This window comes from Cajanus cajan, chromosome 4, assembly GCF_000230855.2.
Source record: "Cajanus cajan strain Asha chromosome 4, NIPB_CcT2T_4, whole genome shotgun sequence".
Lineage (NCBI taxonomy): Eukaryota > Viridiplantae > Streptophyta > Magnoliopsida > Fabales > Fabaceae > Cajanus > Cajanus cajan.
Window position 1 is genome coordinate 56,342,298 of NC_138520.1, and position 17,320 is coordinate 56,359,617.

At 33.5% G+C, this 17,320-nt stretch overlaps 2 long non-coding RNA genes across 2 annotated transcripts; one reads left to right on the top strand and one right to left on the bottom strand.

The window, feature by feature from the left end:
- Positions 1-220: 220 nt before the first annotated feature.
- LOC145956860 (uncharacterized) lies at positions 221-2,645 on the bottom strand. The gene is made up of 2 exons (XR_014433165.1): positions 2,138-2,645; positions 221-1,455 (listed from the first exon to the last, which is right to left on the bottom strand). It is a non-coding gene; the product is annotated as an uncharacterized LOC145956860 (long non-coding RNA).
- A 99-nt stretch (positions 2,646-2,744) lies between these two features.
- Positions 2,745-14,412, top strand: LOC145956861 (uncharacterized). Its single transcript, XR_014433166.1, has 3 exons — positions 2,745-4,123; positions 8,170-8,846; positions 13,508-14,412. It is a non-coding gene; the product is annotated as an uncharacterized LOC145956861 (long non-coding RNA).
- The last annotated feature ends 2,908 nt before the right edge of the window (positions 14,413-17,320 follow it).

Below are 17,320 nucleotides of genomic sequence, written 5' to 3' on the forward strand. Positions count from 1 at the left end.
ATTACCTTATAAGTTATAATTTAGTTTTATAGGATTGAATTAACTCATAACTCACTATTCTTAGATGATATCACATCATTCACCATTTATTCACATAACAAACTCAATAGTGATAGACTTAAACTTGAAACCGGTGTATTGGAAAAACTCAAGTTTCATATCAACTAAAAATAAGACAATTAAAGAGTATATAAATAGATGACAATCTTCATCTTATAAGTACCATAGATATAAAATAATAATAATGATAAATATTAAATGTTAGTAAAAAAAATGTTTGTACATATAAAATAATTATTAGTAAATATTTTATCCATGCCGTTTGAATTTGATAAAACTTTTATTTATTTATGTTAGTTGTACCTGTCTGCTCCATTCAACGACGCTCTTCATTAGCCGCCTTCTGAAGGTCCAGACAAAGGGTGTCATTTTCCCTCCTAAGCGTGTCTATTTCGGCAGCAAGATCTCGATTCTTAGCAGTAATATCTTGAGTAGCCAAAAGGGCTTCAGCCGTAGCTTTATCGGCTTCTTCAACTCTTTGTCTCAGATGCATCAGCTCGCTGATAGGCTCCATCACCAGATGATGGGCGAGAGCCAAAGAACGTGCTTGCACCTTGCAGAAATACTTCCATTTGGTTACGGTATCTAAATGGTCCAAGAATTCCTGCCCATGGGCTGACACAGCATCTGGCCGAATCAGTGTATCGGCCGATATGTCATCCCCCAGAAAGGCACAGGACATCAGAGTGGGGGGCACCACAATCACTGTCCGATTTGGTGATGATGTCTCGGCCACGTGCTTCGACTTTTTTGGATTCTCTTGACACTCCTCATGGCCTTTTCTTTTCTGACCCCCTTTCTCGGCCTCCTTTCCCTTTTTTCCCCTTCGCTGCTTGCGTTCCGGGGAAGGAGGCACTCGGTCATCTTGGTTGGGTCGGGGATGCGTGCGACGGTTGAAGTGCCAACGCCTCCGGACTCTTTGACTTGCTTCACTCGTTCGGCAAGCAGGTTTCGGATGTTGAACTCGTCGACACCACTGGAAACCATGATTCTTGCAAAAATGATTAAGTAAACATCAATAGGAATTTTGCGTACAGCCGAAACAAGACAGATAGCATACCTATCAGGTCGTTCTCCCACTGGGGAGATTCAACCAAGTTAATCAAAGATCTTGTTGGCAAATGCCAAGGTAGACGGAGTAGTAACTTTAAGTCCTTCCGCTCTTCGGCCGAAAGAATCTTCTTCGGCACCACATCGTAGGGCCGAGGGGCACGTGTCCAGTACAAAGGAAACAAGCTCCTATCGTCCTCGCCAAAGAAAAAACGTCGCCCGTTCAAGCGGATGGTCACTCGGAAAAATCCAGCCTTGAAATTCTAATACGAGGAAGTAAAACTATCTAGTAACTGCCGATCTCCCACTTGGCTTAACGACAACCACTTAGCCAATATGAAAGGCCTGGACGAGTAGAAGTAGAGAAAAAGGAGTGGTGATGGCTTAATATTTAAGTAAACAAGAGAAAAAAAAATTACGTATCGATACCTATATATATATATATATATATATATATATATATATATATATATATAATACTATGAGGCAAAACGCTTGCTAAAACTTAAAAGTGTCTAATATTATTGTATATATTGGACTAAGTTAGATTTATCCATATTAGATAATTAATTTACTCGTTGGTTGGTAGCATAAGGACTATATATATATATATATATATATATATATATGTAATTTTTCATCTAGTTTGGGACTAGACCAAATAAAATATTAACCGATGGCCATATCTCTCTAAAAAAAATATAATCAACTCTGTTTTTTCTTTTGACAAAGTGAAAACCTTATTCCTCACACACTCAAAATATTTTCTTTTCACTCACACTACCACAGATTTTCAAACTCCGATGCCAATTGTTAATAGTAGGATAACAATATCATTCACTCACAAACAATGGAATCGAAAGAGGGAAGGGAGGAAGAGGTTTTTTTTTTTAAATCACTCAATTGATGCACCACTAATTCATTTTCTTTGATTGACTTGGCTATACAAAATTCATACGAAAACATCATCAAGTATGTTATCTTTTATAGGAAAAATATTCAAATAAAATATTAATAAAAAACTAACCTTAAGTCTCAAGAAAAACAAATGGCCGTACAATTATAACTTAAGAAAAAGAAAGTGGTGCTATAATTTTTTTAAAATTTTTGGAATGGTTAATTGCTAAGTAGATTTCATTTTATGCGACTTGAATAAGTGTTTTTTCTAGAAGGATTTCATTTTTAATTCATTAAGGTGTTACTTCACATCATTATGTGTTAATTCAATGGATATTTTTAAGTACAAAATTTCTTTCTTTGTCCAAGAATTTTTATTTCTATTTTTTTTACTCAATATTAATTGTCATTAATTAGTAAGATTATTATTTGAATAATGACAACCTAATTTTCTTTTCCCAACAACCATTGGCAGAAGTCAAAAGTTTTGCGCCTGCGTGAGTTTAATAGCCATTAAAACAATTGATTATATTTTATAAAAATTAAATACGAGTTTGAATTATTTATCCTTTATCAGATTTTTACAATAAAAATGATACATGCGAGACTTTAACACCAACTGGTCTTCTATACACTTTCTCTTTTCTCTTTTTCCTTTTTATGATTTGCATAAGACACACAATATATATATATATATATATATATATATATATATATATATATATATATATATATATATATATATATATATATGTGGATAAATTATTATATAGTAGAGAAAAAGGAGTGGTGATGGCTTAATGCAAATGTATCGGCATAGGTGCTTGAAACCTTGTAATTGGGCCTAGCTATTCAGATGTAACTGAGTCGGGGCAACATTCAAAACCCTCAACACACCCATCGTGAACTCGTCAAAAGGCAACTTCACCATGAGATCCCGAACGAGGCAATCATATATGTAAAATGACTCCATTTTTGCACCATGCTGGTCGAGGCAGACTGTGTCAGGGTTCGGAAAGACGTTGTTTCGGCATGACCGAACACCGATGGGGTACGGCTCCTCCTTAGCATCAAAGTTTAGGCAATTGGTATATTCCAGAAGGTTGGTGATCATGGTCGTGTCTTGATAGCGCGAGTAGTATGATGTCACCTCCCCATTCACCCACTCGTAGCCAAGTACCTCAGACGGCCCATACCGTTGTCGATTTGACACACGCCTCGCTTTGGGCTGAACCTCGGGACTCCCGCTAGTAGAAGTCTCCCCCGAAGACGATGCATTCCCATCAGGCCTTGCGGCATGCACTAGGGACTCAACTGTGCTTGGACGAATGGAATCACTGGACGACGACCCTTCAGACGAGGATGACCTAGAACTGCTAGCCGAAGAGCTGTCAGAAGCGTCAGCCATGATATTAAACACTTACCAAATTTTTCAAAGATCTACACAAGGTCGCTCGGCACGCTTGATTCGGTCTCACGGTGGTTCGGCTGCCACACCTCGGTTGAAAGAAATTCGCGTGAAAGGCCCTACCACTCATGACTATATATAGCCAAGGAAAAGCACGGAAAATTTCAAATTTTAAAAAATATAACCATCCAATTTTTTAGATCCAATGGTTCAGATTATGAAAACTGTTCGCCTTACCCTTAGCCAACAACCTCCATATACCCTTGAAGAAGGATCGCCCTTCTCCAAGGCTGGGGGCAAGTGTACGGGTAAAGGCGTTCGGCCACCGCATAGTCGAAATCCTATCAGCCACCGAATGGCCAAACCTGGTGGCCGACACCCAATCGGCCACCAGGATCGGCCTGTACTCAAATATTACCCTTAATCAATAATTAAGGGTTAATTACACCGATAAACCGATTAGGACGTATTACCTAATACGGTAAGCATGTTGCAAGGCCCACGGGGATCAGGCCCATAAATGTCAGTATAAATAGCTCGTCATGAGGTAACGTCACTATTCATTAATTACCATCGATATTTGTGCTTGTCCTGACTTGAGCGTTAGAGTGCCTTTTGCAGGTACCACCCCTCTCACCGGAATATTCGATCGGAGCTCTTGTTTGACCTTCAGAGTACGAGAAGATTACTAGTGTGTTCTTCAGACAGGTACATTAGTCAAAACACGCTGATGAAAGAATCTAGGACGACAATCTTATCTTCCATTAAAAAATTTGTATACGTGACTTGAGAGGCTATCCGATTCCAAAATGATATCACACAAAGGAAGATCTTTGATCCGTTCGATACCCAAACCCATCCTCAATCATAAGATATAAATATTTGTGAAGACTCAATGAGAAATTAAGTTTAAAAAAAATTGACCAAACACAATAACACATGCTTAATATTTAAGTAAACAAGAGAAAAAAAAATTACGTATCGATACCTATATATATATATATATATATATATAATACTATGAGGCAAAACTCTTGCTAAAACTTAAAAGTGTCTAATATTATTGTATATATTGGACTAAGTTAGATTTATCCATATTAGATAATTAATTTACTCGTTGGTTGGTAGCATAAGGACTATATATATATATATGTAATTTTTCATCTAGTTTGGGACTAGACCAAATAAAATATTAACCGATGGCCATATCTCTCTAAAAAAAATATAATCAACTCTGTTTTTCTTTTGACAAAGTGAAAACCTTATTCCTCACACACTCAAAATATTTTCTTTTCACTCACACTACCACAGATTTTCAAACTCCGATGCCAATTGTTAATAGTAGGATAACAATATCATTCACTCACAAACAATGGAATCGAAAGAGGGAAGGGAGGAAGAGGTTTTTTTTATTTTTAAATCACTCAATTGATGCACCACTAATTCATTTTCTTTGATTGACTTGGCTATACAAAATTCATACGAAAACATCATCAAGTATGTTATCTTTTATAGGAAAAATATTCAAATAAAATATTAGTAAAAAACTAACCTTAAGTCTCAAGAAAAACAAATGGCCGTACAATTATAACTTAAGAAAAAGAAAGTGGTGCTATAATTTTTTTAAAATTTTTGGAATGGTTAATTGCTAAGTAGATTTCATTTTATGCGACTTGAATTAGTGTTTTTTCTAGAAGGATTTCATTTTTAATTCATTAAGGTGTTACTTCACATCATTATGTGTTAATTCAATGGATATTTTTAAGTACAAAATTTCTTTCTTTGTCCAAGAATTTTTATTTCTATTTTTTTTACTCAATTAATTGTCATTAATTAGTAAGATTATTATTTGAATAATGACAACCTAATTTTCTTTTCCAACAACCATTGGCAGAAGTCAAAAGTTTTGCGCCAGCGTGAGTTGAATAGCCATTAAAACAATTGATTATATTTTATAAAAATTAAATACGAGTTTGAATTATTTATCCTTTATCAGATTTTTACAATAAAAATGATACATGCGAGACTTTAACACCAACTGGTCTTCTATACACTTTCTCTTTTCTCTTTTTCCTTTCTATGATTTCCATAAGACACACTAACTATATATATATATATATATATATATATATATATATATATATATATATATATATATATATATATATATATATATATGGATAAATTATTATATAGTATAAGACACGATTTTAATTAATCTTGACATAATGTGTTATACAATCTTATAGTGCTTTAGAATTATTTAATATTTTTCTTATTTTTGGGATAATTGAAAGAAAGAGATAGAAAGAAAAATAAATAAACAAGCTAACTAATATGATAAAAAAAGGAAGAAAAAGAACAGAAACTATAAATATAAGTTAACAATAACTCAAGTTTTATTATATTTGAAATCATCATCCTCAAATAAATACATATATATCCTCAAAAGATTGTCTAACAACGGTACTGTAGTGACATACACTATTGGGCTGACCAAAGTCAACACAAAATCCAGTAGGATTTTTGCGTGGATACTTGGCTTTACAATCAGCAATGCATCGATTGAGAACGCATCCTATATAGGGCAATGCTGTCTCACATAATCCTTTACCTCCTTTGCCATCACTAACCTCTCTAGCCATCACAGTTCCTATGTCACAAAAACCATCATTCAATATATATGCATAAAGGATTAGAACTTATAAAGTAATTATAATATCAACAATATTATTATGTAAATAATAATTAACAAGCTTCTTCTACATAAGCACAAGCACTATCCTAGAATATGAATATGTGTTGCAAAATTACCCAATGTGAATAAAATGAGGAGAAGAAGTGAAGAACATATTATGAGGAAAAACAATTGGCCATGTTCTCTGCAATTGCTTTTTTTATATAATATCTTTCTCTCACTAGTACACAATAAGCATTTTACGTCGGTTATTTAGGGGTTTTTACGTCAGAAAAACTTCCGACGTAGAAGCGGGAGACGTAAATTTTACGTCGGGGCGCGAAAACTGACGTAAATTTATGTCGGACATGCCAAGGTCCGACGTAAAAAGTCATACAAAATTTAAAAAAAAAAGGAAACAAGTGCAGCAGAACGGCCCGTTCTGCTTGATAATCCCAGGAGTGCGTTCTGCGAAACTGGACTTCATCACTTCCTTCTCCTTCTACAGCTTCAAAAACTCGAACCTCTTAGAAAAAAAACATCACAATAACTTATACCCACAAAATATGCGTATTATAACGAAAAAAACATCACAAAAAACACAATCTTGATGGAAGATGCTACCTCATAGAACGCCATGAAGGAGAAGGTGCGTGATGGCTTCCTTCTTCCATGATTGATGTAGAGTGTGAAGGGAGGAGACCTTGCCCTTGATCTAAGCTCACCAAAGGGTAGACAAAGGGAGGGTTATGGTGAAGGAATGAAGATAGGCATGAATAGGAGGTGTTTGGGCGGAAGTGTTTAGAGGGGTTGGTGTATGGTTGCTCAAGTTGGTTCACTCCAAGTGTAGGTGGAGGCCACTCTAGGTTTCCTATTCTCCAAGGGTGGAGATAGGAGGAGGTTAGCCGAAACTACCTAATGACTAAGGATGGATTTTGAAGCACAAAAGGCTCACTCAATATCATATAATCCAAAGTATTTACAAGTGGTGGGGTGTTGGGTATTTATAGGAGAGGAGGCATCTAGGGTTGCATTTGGAGCAATGCATGGCCGAAATTCACAAGGCAAATGCACTCCAAATGAAATGCCAAATGAACCCTAGATGCTACTTGGTGGCCAAGGATGGAATCTAAGGGGTTAGATTGGCTATTTCTAGGTGCATGATAAGTCCATGCAACCTTTGCCCTCCACTTGGGCCTAAGCCTTTCTAACACCAAAAATAGGTCCAATGCTCACCAAAAATGCGTCACGTCCTCATGTAACACCCTAGCCCAAAATTAAAACCCTAATCATCTAAAGCACCCCATAATACAAGGGTAAAATGGGAAATACAAAGAAAATAAATCCTATGACTAAAATACCCCAAAATACAAGGGTAAAATTGGAATAAAGCAATAAATTCTATACTACTCAAATTGGCCATAGCCATGAACCATGTGATGGGTCTCACATGAAGTGAAGTACCAAGGATGGTCCTCCATCACTGCGGGAGAAGCCCATGACCACGCGAAGAAGAAACAGAAGAAGGTGCAGATGAACGCTATGAAGGAGGAGGCGCGGGAGAAGGAAGAAAAACAGAAGAAGGAGGAGGAGGCGCGGGAGAAGGAACAACCATGAAAATTTTGAAATTTAACTAGTGCGCCTCACCTTTTAACAGCATATGGGGGTTATTTACGTCGGCCCTAATTAGGTCCAACGTAAATTTTAACATCTATGTCGGACACAATGCTTAACCGACATAGATGTTAAAATTTACGTCGGACCCAATTAGGGTCGACGTAAATAATTCAACAAAATTACGCTACATGCCACCGCACTTTTATAACGTCGGGTTTTCGTGTTTTCGACGTAAATTAGGTGACGTAAAAGCTTATTTTTGCACTAGTGTCTAGTAGTTTGCTAGTATTGATGGACAAGCTTTTTTGGTTGACCTTATATAATGGTAATTTGTTCGTTTGGAAAAAGAGAATTAATGAAAAGTTATAAAAAAAATCAGTTTGATTCCTGCATAATTAATGGAATTATTTTCTCATTATCACTAAAAAAATAAGTAATTATTGGCAAATTTTTTTTGCAGTTTCCATAAATCGCAAAAAAATATTACATTTGTGGAAAGGATGGCAAATGCTACAAATTATTGACACTTTCTGGCAGTTTTAAACCGCAGGAATGGTAATCGTTACAGTGTTGGCACTTTCTGGTAGTTTTAAACCGCCAGAACGTTCAATAATTTTTTATTTAGTTAATTATATGTGCCTTAATTCTTTTATGAAATTAAAAAAAACTTATAAAATCAATTTAAAAGAAATAAAAAAAAACAATTTCTAGTTCACGAAAAGCCTCACGAACCTGCCATCCCCAGCGTCTGCGCGTCCATGTGTTTCAGCATCTCGAACATAAGGTTTGTTCATCCTCTCTTCGCCTTCTTCATCTCACCCTCACCTTCACCGCTCGCTGGACGCTTCATCCTCTCTGGCGGTGCTTGATGAATAAATAAAACGGAATGGGAATGGGAATGGGGGTGTACCCGCTTTTCATGCTTTTCCCTATTTATTCTCATTTACCATTTCCCCCTTTTTTCTTCTTGCTCCTTCATTCTACAAACTATTTCTTTTCTTTTTTTCTTTTAATCTCACTTCACTGATAAACAATTTCCTCTGCTTCATAACCAGGTCACAAAATCTATTTGTCTGCATGCTGGGACAAAGATTGCATTTCTATTCATATGTTCCTACTATTCGTGAACAGTTGCAGGTGATTTGATATTTTACTTCTGCATTTACACTTTTTCCTATTTTATTGATCTTTCTATTGAATTGTTATTATTGAATATTCTGGAGTTTGAATGCCATAACTAAGTGGCGTGTTTGTGTTTTTGTTGTCTTATTAAATAAAACATGGTTGTGGATACTATGGAAGATGGTTGCTAATGCTAGCTTTGGCAGCTTCGGGTATGGAAAGAAAATAAAAAAAAATTATGGAATTTTTTTTTTTCTATTTGTCTTTGAAGTTCGATTTGTACCATAAGGGGACTTGCTATAATTGATTATCATGTGCTTGTAGTTTTGCTGATTAGTTATGTCATGTAGGATTTGGTGAAGGTTGGCAGAGTAAAACAAAATAGACAAAAAAATGGAGTCGTAGTGTTGGTTTATAGCTAAGGATTATGGAAATAGTCCAAATATTTGGAACATGTAATTTATTTGTTTTGGAACTTTGCATGAGCCACTACCTATATCAGGATTTTCTCACTGTCTCTTCAATTTGATCTTGTTTTGTTTCAATTGTTAAGTTTATGCAATGCTTGGTGTACTAAGTTTATGTAATTTCTGAAGTGTTTGATGTTTTCATGATCTTCTTACAACTAGACGGTGTAGTGTATAATTGTTAAGTTTATGCAATGCTTGGTGTACTAATATTTTTCTTTTTGGTTATTGTTCTTACCGGAGACCGATCGTAGGGGACGATCTGCTGGGTAAGATCGGCGAGCCTCCTTCACGGGTACGCTGGTTGCTCCAAGATGGGGGTGGTACCTGCAAAAGAGACTCCAATGCTAAAGTTAGTGTTTGTGGGTGTATGAGTTTCGTATAAGTAATGCACGTACCTTTGTGTGGATTAGGGTTTTGTTGGGCCTTGGGCCTGAGATCAGTTATGACCTATTTAGATAGCGGACCTCGTCTTGGCCGAGGTCTCCCAGCGCGTGTCCGAGGTCGTCCTACGCTGTGATGCCGAGCTCGAGCTCGGCATCGCGGTACGGATAGTACACTAGCCCCCCGAGCTCCGAAAGTCATGGGTCGAGGAGTTAAGACCGAGCTCTCCAAGGGGCCGTGACCTTTCGTGTACGCCTTGTTGAGCTTAGGAGAGCTTGAAGCTTAAGGAGTTTTGATGATCACAACATGCAACAACTTGGAGAACACAAAAACAAAGTTAAAGAAGAGTCAAGAGAATGATATGATCTAAGACTATGTAATAGAACTTAGGAGATGAATTTTTATTTTTGTGTATACTTGTGTGTGTGCTTTGTGCATTGAGCAAATCTTGTCTAAAATCAAGTAGGGAGTAGGTGATGATGATGAGTTGAGAACATTGGAAAATTATTTTGAGACTTAAAATGAAGTTTTAAGAACTGACTCAAAATAATCGATTATTGTTAAATATAATCGATTATTTCAGCAAATGGGCTAAGTGGAATGCCTTGCTGTAATAATCGATTATTTGTCAAAATAATCGATTATTTCAGAAACAACTCTCTGGAATAATCGATTATCCAGCTAAATAATCGATTAAGTTGTTCTTGGTTGATTTCCAGAAATCTGAAGAACAAAATAATCGATTATTCTTTAAAATAATCGATTATCTGGGTTTGAACTTTTATAAATAGACTTGAACTATTTTGAAACAAAAGACAATTGAGTAAGAACTGATAATAAACTTCTAAAAACACTTTAGAGAGTCTGTGTGATGTCTTGGAAAGGTTTCTTTGTGAAAATCCAAGAAGAAAAACATTTGTGAAAGAACTTGTGAAAATCATCATCATCATCATACCCTTGAAAGAGAAAGACAAAGAATTGTTCAAGAATTCCAGGTGAATTCGTTTCATTTTTGTTTCTTTGTGAATCTTTGTGGAAAATCTTGAGAAGGGTTTCTCAAGTGATTAAGGTTCTTGTAGTGGGATCTACAAGGGGTGCTTTCTTGGGGTCAAGAAAGTGATTATCTTTTAGTAGTGAAGTATATGCATGTGTGTTTGCTTGTAAACCTTCTTGCTTAAAGATAGTGGAAAAATCTTAATCAGGTGGTGATTAAGGACTGGATGTAGGTCACATGTGGAGTGGCTGAACCAGTATAAAAGACTTGTGCAATCTTCTTCAACCTTATCTCTTGTTTTGCAATTTCTTGGTTGAGCTTTAAAGAAGATAAAACTTGATTAACAAGTGTATGTAATTCTTGATGGTTTAAATCTGTAATTGAACATTATTAGTAAACCTCATAATGTTGTAATCAAGTTAGCATATTGCATTCATATTATCATAACAAGTCTTGAGAAGTGCTTCATTTTGAAAATTCTGTCATAGAAAAGTTTTAATTGAATGTGAAGATCCAGAAACTCTGATAAAATTTTTAAAGGGTCATTGAATCCAATTCACCCCCCCTCTTGGATTTGGCCATTCTTTTCTAACACGCCTGTCTGTCAAGATGCCATGTGTCGTAACCGTTGCATCGTTCTCGAAAACGTGCAGGCGGCGTGTTAATGGGGAGTGACGGTTAAGCAATGATGGTCGTTCTTGTCATAATGGGGCTCATTAAATGCGTCGCCAGTTTTGTCCCTTGGCTGACACGTGTTGTGGCCGTTTGAATTTTTTGGAACCCCTTTTCTCACTCTCGCGCCTCTTCTCCTTTCACTTTACTCTTTGCATTCTCTTTCCCCTCTGGCTTCTTGAGCATGCCGATTTTCTTTGTCTTCCTGCTTCTTCCATCTCCGTTTTCCTCCGTCGCCCTCTCCGGCAACCGAGTTTTCCTCCTCTCGTTTCTGTCTTTTTGTTTATCAAAGGAGTACCAGGTACTTCGATCTCTTCTGAAATCTTTTCTCCTTCTTTTCAAATCTTTTGATTTTCTTGATGGCTGGTAACAAGGATGCCGCCCCCTCTGCGCCTGCCAAAGGCAAGGGTAAGGCACGCGGCAAGGCGGTGGCTGCCGGGACGGTAGCCGCCGAAAAGAAGAGAGGGGAGAGCCAGCCTAATATGAAGGGTAGAGAGATTGGCCCCTAATTCCATAAGTTTTTTGTTTGATGAAATTAGATGTGCGTTTGATGTGATTTAATGTGTAGATTCCAAATATGCAATTTAATTGTTGATCAGATGTTTATAGATAATGAATTGAGTTCTTTGTAGAAGGGGTTAGAACCCTTGACCCCCAATTCTATAAGTTTTCTATTTGATGAAATTAGATGTGCGTTTGATGTGATTTAATGAGTAGATTTCAAATATGCAATTTAGTTGACGATCAAATGTTTCTAGATAATGAATTAAGTGCTCTATAGAAAGGAGTTAAAACCCTAGAGGGATTTGCCCCAATTCCATAAGTTTTCTATTTGATGAAATTAGATGTGTGTTTGATGTGATTTACTGAGTAGATTCCAAATATGTAATTTAATTGAAGATCAGAGGTTTCTAGATAATGAATTGAGTTCTTTGTAGGAGGGAGTTAGAACCCTATAGGGATTGGCCCCCAATCCCATAAGTTTTTTGTTTGATGAGATGTTGTGTGCGTTTGATTTGATTTGATGAGTGGATTCAGAATATGTGGTTTATTTGATAATCATATGTTTCTATATAATTAATTGAGTGCTCTATAGGAAGTGGTTGGAACCCTAAGGGAGATGAATTCAATGAATTATAGAGAAAGGATCTTAGTTGTTTAATTAAAGGGATAAGAGTCGTAGGCGTTAAAATTGGAGACTTTCTAGATGTAAAATTAATTCTAACCACTTATAAATTGTATGATTGTTTGTGGTTATTCGCTGATCGCGAGGTATTGCGCTGGGCGTGAGAGATATGTAATGCTCTCTGTTGTGGTTAGTCACCAGGCGTGGGTTTCCAAGCCTGGTGTGGATGGTCTGAAAGTTTATTTTGGTGTTTCAAATGGTGTTTTATGATGTTTATGATTGATTTATATGATGATGAATGTGTGTGTGTATGTGTATATATATATATATATATATATATATATATATATATATATATATATATATATATATATATATATATATATATATATATGGGCTTGATGAATGATGATTTCTATCTTGATGGATGAGAATTGATGTGCATGAGTATAGATGTTGACGAATGATGGATGATGATATGATGATGAATGAACGTACATGCCTTGTGATAGATGATTTTTATATTAATGGATGATCTTGATGTGGATAGACATAGATGTTATGATGATCATGGTGTGATATTATAGAAGCATTTGCATGATGGTGACATGCATCATACTTTCATATTTGTGGTTTTGGTAGGAGCCTATTGGTGTTCTAGTGGGAACACTGGTGTGTTGATAGCCTCAGGTTAACTCGAGACTTAGGTACCAACTGTATATTTAAGATAACGATGATGATGATGGTTGAGTACCCCATGCGTTTAGACGTAGATGCACATTGCATTACATTTATGTGCATGTGTTGTGAATGAGATGGATGATGTTGCTATTGAAATTGAAGTATACGAATTGTTGCTATTATGGTTCGAAGTATGAATTGTGATTTCTATAGTTCGAAGTATGAACTATTATCATCCTAATTGTTTATCACGAAGGGATGGGATGTCGAGGGTTGCGACCCATTCCTTATAGCTAGAGTGAGATTGTTCTCAATCACTGTTTGTTGTTGGCATGTTTTGTATATTTTCCAGACGATGACCCTCAGCCTTGGGAGGAGCAAAGGGGTGGTCTAGGTGTGTGTAGCTCTGCTGCCAATGTGATACCGGGGATTGAAGTAGTTAGGGATTTTGTTATTTTTTTTTGTTTTAGTTTCAAAAGTTTGAATTGTAATTGTTTATCACTACTTCGTTTACTTACCTTTTGATGACCTAGCTTGTCTTTATATTTTTATGTTTGTGTGAGGATTCAAAGGAGATTTATGAACCACTCATGAGAATTTTGAAGCTATATTTTTATCTTTTAAATGGTATCATACTTGAAGGTATATGAGTGTCACAACTAAAGGGCATATTAATAACTATCGAAAGTTAATTTTTTGTAGTGATCATGAAATTTGGATAATTTACTTGAGATTGTAAATTTTATGTTCATTGTTCACAATCACAAATGAAAGGATCATTTTATTTTGGTGCACACCAAAAAATCACTTGCTAGTGGTTTGTAAATAAAAAGTATTAAATACATTAACATAAATTATTAACATTATTATTATATATTAATAATGTATTTATGTAGAGAGTTAATATCAGTCAATTCATTATTCTAGAAATGTAATTACACGCTTTTAATTGAAATATTTTATTAATATTTGATAAATATTAACAAATGTTTTTAAAACATCTAAAATGTTTTTAATTGAAATGTTTTGTCCAATTAACATGTTGTGGTTGGATATAGTTAATATTAATCCAAAAAAAATGAAAAATAAAAAAAAGGTCAAAATATTAAATATCTTTGTATAGTTACCTTGTGCTATAAGTTGGAAGTATGAGACTAACATCCATACCCTAATATTCAAACTAAATAATCTTGACTAGCAAGAATCTATATACTAAGGTGATCGTGTATATGGGAGACACTAGGAATTTCACATACGCCCTCAAGTAACTTTCACTAGTAATAAATAAAGGCTTATAAGTAGGTGGAAATGAGTAATTAAAAGAAAATTAAAGATTGGTAATTCTTTTAGTTTTAGTGGACTTATACCAACATTTAATATAAAAGTTGGTAATTCTTTTATTAACTCTGATACACCAACCTTTATTTTTTTTTTTTGAGAGGACCAACCTTTAATTAATTGTCAGTAAAATTTTAGTAGTTGTTTAGAGATTCTTCTATTGTGGTTCTTATAAGTAATTTATTACGGTTCATATTTTATTTTAAATATACACTTTTATAATTTTTTTATATACACTTCATTTTTTACAACTTAAAAAATTAAATTAAATATTATAATTCAATATTAATTTAATTAAACATATTAAATAATATTTTAACTAATAAAAAAATTACATAATTAATTTAGTGCATATATAAAATATTAAATAATAAAAGCAAAGAAATTACATTCATGAAAAATATATAACGATGATGGATAACTAGTTTTCTATTCAAGGGTGATGAAAGATCGATGACTCAAGTACTTTTTTATCTGTGAGATTGTGTTCTCTATTGTTTGTTGAAAGAATCAAGAATAAAAAATATTATTTTTTAATTCATAAACAACAAAACTTATTTAAGGATTGCTACTTATTTTTAAATAATATTTTATGTTATATTATTACATTCCAATAAAAAGATGTTAATAAACATCATATTGCTTATTAATAAGATACATCACACCATCAAATCACAATCACTATCAATTAGATATACTTTAAGATCACTAAAGTACATATTAATAACTACCAAAAGTGAAATTTCCTTTTAGTGATTGTGAAATTTGGATAATTTACAATTAATTGTGAAATTTGAACAATTTACTTGAGATCGTAAATTTTGTGTTCATTGTTCACAATCACAAATAAAAGAATCATTTTATTTTGGTACACACCAAAAAAATTACTTATTAGTGGTTTATAAAAATAAGTATTAAATACATTAACACAAATTATTATTATTATTATTATTATTATTATATTATTAATAATGTATTTATATAGAGTTAATATCACTCGGTCAAATCATTCTAGAAAAGTATGACATGCTTTCAATTGAAATATTTTATTAATATATGATAAACATTAACAAATATTTTTAAAACATTTATTGACTATTTAAAAAATAAAAAGTGTTAAGAAAACATTAAAATATTGAAATATTCAATGTATTATATGTTATATTTTAATAAATAATTTTATTTGTTAAATATTTGTTATTGATTTTAAAACATTGTTGCCTATTCAAAAAAAAAAAATTTAAGAAAACCTTTAAGTCGTTAACAGTATTCAGTATATTAAATCTTGGTCAAAAATAAAAAGAATTAATTAAGAAAATGTTAAAAGTATTCAATATATTAAATGTTATATTTAAATAATTAATTAATTTTATTTAATTTTAACAGGTATATATATCCTTAGAACAATTGGTAAAAATTCAAAATATTCCCATATCAATCTTCTTAGAAGTACTAGGAGGTGAAAATTGCAAAATGGCTTCCCGCACCAATCAAATTTTCCTTTTGGGACTATTATGCATCGCATTGCTTTTGGATTCAGGTAAAAAGAAAATAGTTAAGTTGCATATCTATTTTTGATTGGGTAAACATGGTTTTCAGTCGTTAGATATGATTAAACAAGTTTTTTTTTCTCTAATAAATTATAACTTTCTTTTTTAATTATAAAGATAGATGTCATTCAGATAAATAGATCTCATGAATAATGTATATCTAAAGAATGATTTTTGCAAAAAAAAAAAACAAAGATATTTTTTATTTATTTATTTAACTATGTTGAATATGTAGGAGAAGGAGAAAAACAAATATGCCAAAAAGGATCAGACGAATGCGCACAACTCGATCCGTGGGCATGCCCAGACAGTTGTCGTAAAAAAGGCTTTGAGAAAGGAGGTTCATGCGAGATAATTCATCTCGAGGAAGTCGAGTGTTGTTGTTTCAAATGAGCACTTGTATATGCTAAACATGTATGAAATTCAAATAAAACATTTATGAACTACAACTTACCTTAATTTGAAACTGAGTTAACAAGAACTCCTGTCAAAAGTTCCATACTATACATTGGTTAAAAGTTTAGGTGTTAATTTATGTTATAACTTTTAACCACTTATAATGTGTGTTATACAACTTTGATAATGAAATAACCGATGTAATATATCAAGTTAAAAATTAAGTTGTTTAGGGTTATTAGAGTTGAGATCAAAATTAACTAAGAATAGGGAACACATATAAGGGTTTTCTAAAGATATATAGAAAATTCATAATCATTTTCACAAAATATAGGCAATGGTTTGTACACTATCTGCTTTTACTTTGTCAAGAATCTGAAGTTGAGAATGTTAGCTTCTCACATTTGATATATCATCTAAAAAATAACATTCTTAAGAAACATGATTTTTCATAAATGTTTTTTATACAAGTTTCCATCAAATTGTTCTTATGGGATAGGTGATAATCTAACATTCTTGAGTTAAAAAGAATGTTTTACTACAATAAAAATATTATGTTAATTTAATCATAAATAAAATAAAAACAAGTGTTTAATAAAATAATTATATTTTCTAACTTAATTAATTAAATTAATTGGGTTATTAATATAATTAAAATATTTTATTAACTAAAATAAACTAAAAGGGGGTTGTAGTGAAAAAAGGAGGTTTGGGTTGGACTCTTAAGTCCAATCTGAAAGCTTATTTAAAAACAAGAAAAAATAAGGGGTAGGTCATTCATGTGCATTTGTTCTAAATCCTAAGAGCAACAATAAAGGAAAACCTAGTGGGAGTGCTACGAAGATTGTCACTCTATGTAAAAGGGAGAGAATGTCTCATTT